The 10,126-nt window shown below is 42.6% G+C and overlaps 1 long non-coding RNA gene across 1 annotated transcript in view; it reads right to left on the bottom strand.

Moving 5' to 3' along the window:
* Positions 1-2,169: 2,169 nt before the first annotated feature.
* LOC140847464 (uncharacterized) overlaps positions 2,170-10,126 on the bottom strand; it is a 58,048-nt gene continuing 50,091 nt past the window's right edge. Inside the window, exon 3 of the long non-coding RNA XR_012127493.1 lies at positions 2,170-9,894. This is a non-coding gene — a long non-coding RNA (uncharacterized lncRNA). The remainder of the gene's footprint in view (positions 9,895-10,126) is intronic.

The following is a 10,126-nucleotide window of genomic DNA, read 5'->3' as shown; positions in this document are numbered from 1 at the left end:
AAGATGCTCCACATCGCTAATTATCAGAGAAATGCAAATTAAAACTACAATGAGGTATCACCTCACACCAGTAAGGATAGCTGCCATCCAAAAGACAAATAACAACAAATGTTGGCGAGGCTGTGGAGAAAGGGGAACCCTCCTACACTGCTGGTGGGAATGTAAATTAGTTCAACCATTGTGGAAAGCAGTATGGAGGTTCATCAAAATGCTCAAAACAGACCTACCATTTGACCCAGGAATTCCACTCCTAGGAATTTACCCTAAGAACGCAGCAATCAAGTTTGAGAAAGACAGATGCACCCCTATGTTTATCGCAGCACTATTTACAATAGCCAAGAATTGGAAGCAACCTAAATGTCCATCGGTAGATGAATGGATAAAGAAGATGTGGTACATATACACAATGGAATACTACTCAGCCATAAGAAGTGGAAAAATCCAACCATTTGCAGCAACATGGATGGAGCTGGAGAGTATTATGCTCAGTGAAATAAGCCAAGCGGAGAAAGAGAAATACCAAATGATTTCACTCATCTGAGGAGTATAGAAACAAAGGAAAAACTGAAGGAACAAAACAGCAGCGGAATTACAGAACCCAAAAATGGACTAACAGGTACCAAAGGGAAAGGAACTGGGGAGGATGGGTGGGAAGGGAGGGATAAGGGTGGGGGGAGAAGAAGGGGGGTATTAAGATTCGCATGCATGGGGGGGAGGGAGCAAGGGGAGCGTGGGCTGCACAACACAGAGAGGACAAGTAGTGACTCTACAACATTTTGCTAAGCTGATGGACAGTAACCGTAATGTGGTTGTTAGGGAGGACCTGATATAAGGGAGAGCATAGTAAACATAGTATTCTTCATGTAAGTATAGATTAAAAATTAAAAAAAAAGAAAGAAAGAAAGAAAGAAAAGGGGGATTACTCCTTGATAGGATAAAACTATTGGTAAATCAAAGATCAACGCATGCTTTAAATATCCTTAATGTTGATCACTTAAAGGGTGTCAGATGATCAGCTATGGAGGTACTCTTTTCTGATAATATTCCTTTCTCTTAATAAAAAAAAAAAAAAAAGCAGTTACTGTGTGCTGACCTCCAATGAGTTCTGCACAGTGGTATAGAGGGCATGTCAAAGTGTGGGCAAAGGGTCTGTTTGTTTCTATGCAGAAGATCAAGGCCTAGCTTGGATACCCAGAAAATGAACTAAGATACGATATGAGGAGGAGCTTCCGGCATCAGCACTCTCTGGAGGACTTGTGCCGGGGGATGATCATCAAAAAGCCTCCACAGGGATCCGGACAATGCTGCGGTTGTGGCTGCATCCAGCCCACCGTCTCCTGGACTTGCCATAGGAATGAGGAGGGAGATGTCTAGGCTGGCATGTGCATACAGTGAGACAACGAATTTGACCAGATCTGTACTGTTGGAACTCAACCAGGAGTTGGGAGAGGTGCAAGGTGTAGAGCTCCAAAATCTCATGACTATAGACTATCTACGGTTAAAAGATCATATGGGATGTGAACAGATCCCAGAAATGGGCTGCTTTAATTTGTCTGATTTCTCTCAGACTGTTCAAGTACAGTTGGACAATATCCATCATATCCTAGACAAATTTTCACAAATGCCTAGGGTGCCTAAATGGTTTTCTTGGCTTCACTGGAGATGGATGGTAATTATAGATTTGCTTTGTTTATGTCACCGTATTCCTATTATGTTAATATGTGTGTGCAAATTAGTTAGTAGTTTAAAACCTATACATACTTAAGGTACTGTACAAGAAGATATGTCAAAGAAATAATCAATCCTCCCATGTTTCCTTCCATATGCTACATCTGTAGCTTTTCTTCTTTCTTCCTAATTACAACCCTTAAATAGAATTCATGCCTCATATCGAATTTACCGAGTATCATAATTCCTCCAGGTGGTAAAGATACCTCGAGACAAGTGCTGGGCATAGAAGCCACAGGGCATAAATCTGCAAAGAAGTAAAAAGCTAACCTTTTCAAACAATATGGCTTCTCTCTCACTTACCAACTTTACATCTCCCTGTATGGCCCCGAAAGATGACTGGTTAGCCAGAGACGGGTAAGATTCCTCAAGGGAGGAACAACCTAAGACAGGCACAGTCGCAGGGGGGCCATCAGGTGAGAATTTGGGGATCAACAGAGGTGAGGCTCAGAACATCACCCCCCCTGCTTTGAGAGAAATCTGCATCCGTGGATGTTTTGCTGCCCTTGTCTAGCCTGGATTAATACTTAGTCCATAGGCACACACCTGATCATCTGATCATCTACATTTGCCCTCTTACAGCACTAAACTATGTTTTCTACCTTTATCTTGCATCTACCTACCACTTCAGCATTTTATTAAAAATAAAAATAATAATAATAATAAAGGGAGAAATGTGGGATCAACATATAAATCAAGTACAAAAATCAAAAGAATATTCATATTTGACCTGATTGTTTATAGGTCATAATGCGTGATCAAAACCGAAAGTTTCTGTGATGACTGCCCTTGTACTGTTCACCATGTAAGAATTTATTCACTATGTAAGAATTCGTTCACCATGTAAGAACTTGTTCGTTATGCTTCAGAAGATTGGAGACTGAGGAGAATTAGACTTGAGATGGATTAATGATTGTACATTGAGCATTGACCCCCCTATACAGAATTTTATTGTTGTTAACAACCATTTGATCAATAAATATGAGAGATGCCCTCTCAAAAAAAAAAAATAAATAAATAAATAAAAATAAACAGTTGTCCCACTTCCTCCTTAAAAAAAAAATAATAATAATAATACAAGCATGCACCAACAAGATGGAGGCAGAGCAGATGTTTTCTTCTAGTTTGAGCTCTTTATCAGCCACATCATGAGGCAAAGACAACCATAATCTAATCAGATCTCAGCTGAAGTCAGCCCCCAAATTGAAAATATCAAGAGACAATTTGAAACACGAATTTCCAATCACTGCCGTTTTAATGACAAGCCTAGCCTTGAGGGTACATCACATACCGGGACATATATATGGTGAATGCCTGAAGCCTCCAGAAAGGAGGTTCTTAACCATACATAAATACATCAGAAAAAAAAGGAAACCAATGGCATTTAAATCATTATTAAATTATTAGAACAAATTTTTGATACAGATATTTATGTGCCTCTTTAGTAAACCATTTAGTAATAAGATCCTGTGGCAGATCTAATCACTACCATCATTTCATAGGGTTGCTGAGCAGAAACTTTATTTCAAGATACCTGCAACACTGGGAATGTGATTTCCATGGGTGACAGTTACAAGTGTTTCTAATACCACTGAGGTTTGTTGCCATGTTTGTAATGGAAAGAAATGCTAAATTTCAGTTAGAGGCTAGTGAAAATGAAGATGTCATCCTTTCCCAAGCCCTGTGAACTCTATCCTTGAACCTCAGCTTAAGAGCCCCCGTATAGAACAAAGTAAAGGCTATTGGTCCCATCGCTCAACCTCACTACCAGGTGTTCTGTTAAGAATCTTTTTTTTTTAATCATAGCAAGCCTACAACTGCATCAGAAACCCAGCGTAAAAATGTTTATAACAAGCAGTCACCGAAACAGTTATGCAATCTGCTTTTGTAATTCAGTGAAGCACCAGGTCCCTGCCCTTAGGCAAAGCAGTACTACCTTGGATAAAAGGTATGCTGAGTACAGAAGTGACAGTAATTAAGTGGTAGTATTCAACAACTCTCTGGTTAGAATGGGCACAATATCCTCTGTTAGGCAGTGGGCCACAGGGTAAACAAAGTCCACAGCCTGGGAGGCCAGAGCCAAGGGTGTTCAGCCTCTGGGCTCATCAGAGGTCCCATTCGGGCAACAGCTGATGTTCTAATACAATATTTGGAGCCAATCCCCGTGTCTTGAACACCTCATGTTTTATCAATGAAAACGTATTTCTAACATTTTTGAATGCGAATTGGTGAACCCTCTGGCATAGAGTTAGCTGATGAGCTTGTGGTAGCCATCTTTGGAGTGGGGATTTATGATTCAGGTTTTTCAAATGTTAACTAACCATCCCTGAGGTGTGCATTCTTCATTAGTGTATTTCAAATGTAAACCCACCCCTTCTACAGTACAGATTAAAAACAACAAAGACACACATGTATATCACACTACCTCTACTGAAGTACTTTGTTAGGGATTGAATTGTGTCCCCCTGAATTCATGCTGGAGCCATAACCACCAGTGTGATTATCTTTGGAGATAGGACCTGTAGGGAAATGATTAGGGTTAAATGAGGTCATAAGGGTAAGACCCTAATCCCATAGCACTGGTGTCCTTACAAGAAGAGGAGGAGACCCCAGAGCTCTCTTTCTGCACAGAGGAAAGACTGTGTGAGGACACAGCAAGAAAGCAGCCATCTGTAAATCAGGAAGAAAGGCCTCTCCAGGAATGCAACCTGCCACTGCCTTGATCTTGGACTTCCAGCCTCCAGAACTGTAAGAAAACAAATGTCTATTGTTTAACCCACCCGTTCTGTGGTGTTTTGTTCTGGCAGCCCTGAGCAGACTAGGACATCTACCCTTGATGGATGAGCTTCTGAGTATTTCAACCAACAAGTAAAGTGATCCTCCATGACTTTCAAAGCTGGATAAGAAAAAGCCATGCAGACTCTGGCTTGTTTGGTGGTGGGAGGGGGGAAACAATTGCTCTTAGAATGTAAGCCATCATGTGACAAGTCTTTTGTTATGGGTTAAATTATGTCCTGAAAAAGATATATTGAAGTCCTAACCTCCAGTGCTCAGGATGTGACCTTCTTTGGAAATAGGGTCATTACAACTATGATTAGCCAAGTAAAGAGGAAGTCATATTGCTGTTGGGTGGGCCTTTATCAAACATAACTGGTGTCCTCATAAGACAGAGACACACAGAGAGAAAGGACAACACATGTGAAGAATGAGGAGAAAGCCACGCAAAGACAAAAGCAGAGTTTGGAACGATGCAACCACAAGCCAAGGAATGCCTGGGGCTATGAGAAGCTGGAAGAGGCAAGGAAGGATCCTTCCCAGATGCTTCAGAGGGATCATGGCCCTGCCGACACCTTGATTACAAACTTCCAGTCTCCAGAACTATGAGACAATCAATTTCTATAGTTTAAGCCACCCAGTTTGTGGTAATTTGTTATCACAGCCCTGGGAAACCAATGCATATTTCTAGCCTGAGAGTGCCATCTTGGTGCTCTGTCAATAGACACAGCTGAAACTGACTTTCTGGGCCCAGGTGCCAGCCATGTGAAGGAAGAAGCCATCTTGGAAGTGTATCTTCCAGCCCCAGCTGGTTGACTCTTGCCAGCTGAGGTCTCAGGCATTGCAGAGCAGAGATAAGCTATCCCCTCCATGCCCTCACCAAATTCCTGACTGATAGAGTCCATGAGCTGTTTGTTTGGTTATTTATGCCATGAAGTTTTAGGGTAGTTTGTTATGCAGTGATAGCTAAGTGGAAGAGATACTGTTATTGAAGTGAGGGAGAACAGATGCTCAACAGACCAAAACATGCTGCTGCTACAATGACCTTGTTCCTTCCTCCTTTCTGGCTGGAAAGGCAGGGCTGGCTCCACGGGAAGGTGACATGTGCAGCCACACACAGTCCTGCACCCAGAGGGACCCTGCATTTGGTTTAATGCTTTGCTGTGGCTATATGGAAATTCAGAATAATCTTTTGGACAAGGGGCCTTGCATTTTCATTTTGCACCAGGCCCCACCAGTTATGTAGCAAATTTTGGCTGGAGCTTGAGCAGCCACGTTGAACCGCAAGATGATTTTAGGAAGGGGGAACATACACCACAGATAAGAAGAAGGTGACAGAGGAGCCTGGATCCAGGATCATTTTATAGAGAAGAGCTACCATACCGGTTGGACTGCTTCCCTCCAGACTTTTGTGTGACTAGATTTCTATCTTGTTTAAGCCGCTATTATTTAGGGTTTTCAGTCACACCCAGTTGAGACTAATCCCTACTGATATGATATGGGAGTATGAACTCTGAATCCCCCAATATCCATTCCAGAAATATAGCTGTTGAGGCAAAGTCTATAGATCCCTGCCTCTCTTGCAGCTGGATATGGCCAAGAGACTGAATTCTGGCTAGAAGGGATATAAGGGGAAATTTCAGGTGTAATTTCCAGAAAGTGTCCTTAAATACAGATTGTGTGCCCTTTTTCATCCTTCCTACTTTCCGCTAGCTGGAATGCAAACATAATGACTGGAACTCCTGCAGCCATCTTGGGCGATGAGATAAAATCCATGCTGAGACTGTCAGAGACACAAGGCTGATAGAGCTCGAGACTCTGACAACTTTGTGAACTTACTCTACCAGCTCTGGATGCCTACTTTGGATTGCTTTTAAGTGTGAGAGAAATAAACTTCTCTCTTAAGCTGCCATTATTTAGTTTCCAGTCCCCATATCCAAACCTAATCCTAACAGATACAAACTCCAGTCAAGGGCTTTGTTCTCCTGAGGCCCCACCTTAATTATGAATTAGTTCTCAAGTACCTCCAGGTTTTCTTATATAGATAATATCTAAAAACGTCATGTAATACTTAGATTTCTAAAAAGTAGGCCTAAATACCATGTAATAGGAACTTATTCAAGGAAAATAGGTGGTCTTTATGTGACCTTCTCCTGTATGGCTGGAGGCTGGGAGAAACATCTCCTCTAGGCATGGCATTAACCTCCATGAGCACAGTTGGCTATAACTGAGCTCTGAGGGAACTCAGCCCCCATTTTAGTAATCCAGTGCTGCATAATACATCACCCCAAAAGTGGCGTAGAAACAATAACAATTTACAACATCTCTTGATTTCTGTGGATCAGGATTTCAGATAAGGCACACTGGGGACAGCTTGTCTCTGCTCCATAATGTATGTGGCTTCAGCTAGAAGACTTGAAGTTGGGGTCCTAGAAAGTACATTTCCATGGCAGCTCAGACACGTGGCTGACAAGGTGGTGCTGGCAAGTTGGTTCCTCCCCGCTCTCCACAGGGCTTCTTGAACGTCCTTACAACACAGTGGCTAGCTTGCCTCAGAACAAGCAATGCAAGAACGTAAGGAAAAAGCTGCCATGCCCAGCATAGCCACTGTAGTCAACAATACTGTATTATAAAGGTCAAAGTTGCTGAAAGACTAGATCTTAATTGTTCCCCCCGCAAAAACAGAAGTAAAAATTATGGGGCATGATGGAGGTGTTAGTTAATGCTGTGGTGGTAATCATACTGCAACATGCAAATGCATCAAATCAATACATTGTATATCTTAAACATACACAGTGTTTTATAGCAACTATATCTCAATAAGACTGAATTTCCAAAGAAGGTTGCAATGCCTTTTATAACAGACCTCAAAAGTCAAACCCCAGCCTATCTGCAGGAGTCTAGGAGTAGATTTACCCTGATTCAGTGTAGGAAGGAGCTGCAAAATGACAGGAATAATAAGAGGCATGGCTTCAAGAGGCACATGAAAAGATGCTCCACATCGCTAATTATCAGGGAAATGCAAATTAAAACCACAATGAGATATCACCTCACACCAGTTAGAATGGCTAACATTGAAAAGACTAGGAACAACAAATGCCGGCAAAGATGCAGAGAAAGGGGAACCCTCCTACATTGCTGGTGGGAATGTAAATTACGTCAACCATTGTGGAAAGCAATATGGAGGTTCCTTAAGAAACTAAAAATAGAAATACCATTAGACCCTGGAATTCTACTCCTAGAAATTTACCCAAAGAAAACAACTTCTCACATTCCCTAAGTGTCCATCAGTACACGAGTGGGTAAAGATGTGTTACATATACACAATGGAATACTATTCAATGGTAAGAAAGAAACAAAGCCTACCATTTGCAACAACCTGGATGGAGCTAGAGGGTATCATGCTCAGTGAAATAAACCAGGCAGAGAAAAAACAAGTACCGAATGACTTCCCTCATTTGTGGAGAGTAACAATGAAGCAAAACTGAAGAAACAAAACAGCAGCAGACTCACAGACTCCAAGCAGGGACTAGCGGTTACCAAAGGGGAGGGATCGGGGAAGGCGAGTGTGGAGGGAGGGAGAAGGGGATTGAGGGCATACTGTGCCTATCTTCCCTTCTGAGTCAGAGGCGCAGACTACACAGTTTAATGAATAGGATTTAGAACCTTGCAAAGCCTGGTGACTGAGTAATTACCAGTTTGGCCAAAGTCACGTGTCCTCCCTGCTTACTGCTAGAAGGAAATGAAATCCAAAGCTAGACATGGGCATTTTCCTGTTCCCTCTCACTGGTTTGGTTAATTGGTTATCCTGTTAACTGGCACAGGTTTCAGTTTTCTTGGGATCACCTGCCTCCTGAAATCCAGTAAGAACCAGACGTCAGCAACTTTGGGAGGGAATGTCCTCTGGAGGAAAGACCCGGAACTCCAGCAGTGCACATAATTACACTCGCTCAGTTCTAGAGAGGACCGAGAATAAATAAGCTTTTAACAATCCCTGTACCTGTGCCAGACCACAGAGGCTTTTGCACACCCTGGCTCTGGGCTCCAAGGTAGAGGGTGGGCCTTCAAGGTCCCCGTTGCTCAGAGGAGAGGAGAGGAGAGGAGGCTTGGGGAAACAAAAGACTGGGGGAGTCTAAGCCCACACAGACATTTTCTTCAAATACTTGACTCAATGGTTTAATTTTTAAGTGGGGCTATGGTTGGCAGAACACAGATGTAGAGAGAAATTGCTGTTCCCTGATTAACCCTCGTAGCCACTGGGTGCCACTATTGATTTGTTCAGTTAACCAAACTTGTAAAAATGCTTTACTATAGGGGGGAAATTCTCAATATAGATTACTTTGATAAAGCAGGAAGGGAAAGTTCAAGGAAAAAAGGAAAAAAAGTTTCTGTGTGTGTGTGTGTGTATATATATATTCCCTTAGATGTATGTTGGTTATTTTTTTTTCTCCTGACTTCCTCTCACCAGGGAACGACATACCATTATTTTTGTGTAGTATCTCCTCCTTGATCACTCTCTCATAATGAATTTCAGAGTAACACTTTAAGAACCACTTCAAAAACTATATTATTGTTTCCTGAAATCCATTACAGCTCTCCAAAAACAACAATAACAAAAAGACATATGTACAAACTCTACTGCTCCATGATATTTACAATTACTTATATATGTTATCATCAACAAATGTTTATAAAGTGCCCACTATGTGCCTGGGGAATAGAAAAATCAATAGGGTTCCTGCCAGCAAGGTTATATTCTCTATTATTGAAAATAGGACATAGAGTCAAGAAAAAAAAGGCTGGTAGATAGGTAGCTGTGGCCAAAACTATAGGTCGCTTATCCAAGGGTTACTTCTCTCCTTCAGTGCCCCCAACTCCCCTCCATCTCCCTTGATGGCCAAGCCCAAATTTTATTCTGATGTTCTCCCTCCAGTGTGCTTGGGGAAGGAGAGCCCCTCCCCAGTCCCAAGGCAGGGGAATTGTGCTTGGCCTAAGCCAACCATGGTGGCCTCATAGCCCTTACCAAAGACTGTCTGAGAATGCCCTTGTGACCTATTCCTAGACAGTGGGACAACAAGTAAAATCCACTAATGAAGCCTCACAGAGACTGTGTCAATTTCTTCAAGCCAAACATGTGATGCCTAGAATCTCTTTAGTCATCTTTAGACCACAAGAGAGTCACCTCTGACAGCCTAAGGAGAGGGGAGCAGAGAGATGCAAACCCCCTCAGCTGCTGGACCCTCCAGGAAAGGAGGTGGCCTCTTGAGTTCGTCTCTGGGGGGACACAGCCCCTTTTTGTTAAACCACTTTTCACCATGTCTTCGGTTCCTTGCTGCTGAAGGATCCACATCTGATGCAGTGTCCATCTGCCTGGGCTGGTCCTCCATCTTCCTGTGAGAGAGATACTATGAAGCCCATTTTAGGGATGAAGCAGTGGAATCTGAGAGGTTAATACCACATCCCAGGGCACACTGGTGGAGCCCTATTTTAAACACAATCAGTGCCCAATAAAGGTGTGATGGGTGAATGAATAACTGAGCAGGGGGTGCAGTTGAGTGGCTGAAGGGTATAGCCCACCTTGGAGACCCAGAAACAAAACCCTGTGTGAGATGTGCCCTCTCCC

Source organism: Manis javanica, chromosome X, assembly GCF_040802235.1.
Source record: "Manis javanica isolate MJ-LG chromosome X, MJ_LKY, whole genome shotgun sequence".
Taxonomy (NCBI): Eukaryota; Metazoa; Chordata; class Mammalia; order Pholidota; family Manidae; genus Manis; species Manis javanica.
Note: the sequence above shows the minus strand (reverse complement) of the source record. Positions and strands in the feature narration are given on the sequence as shown.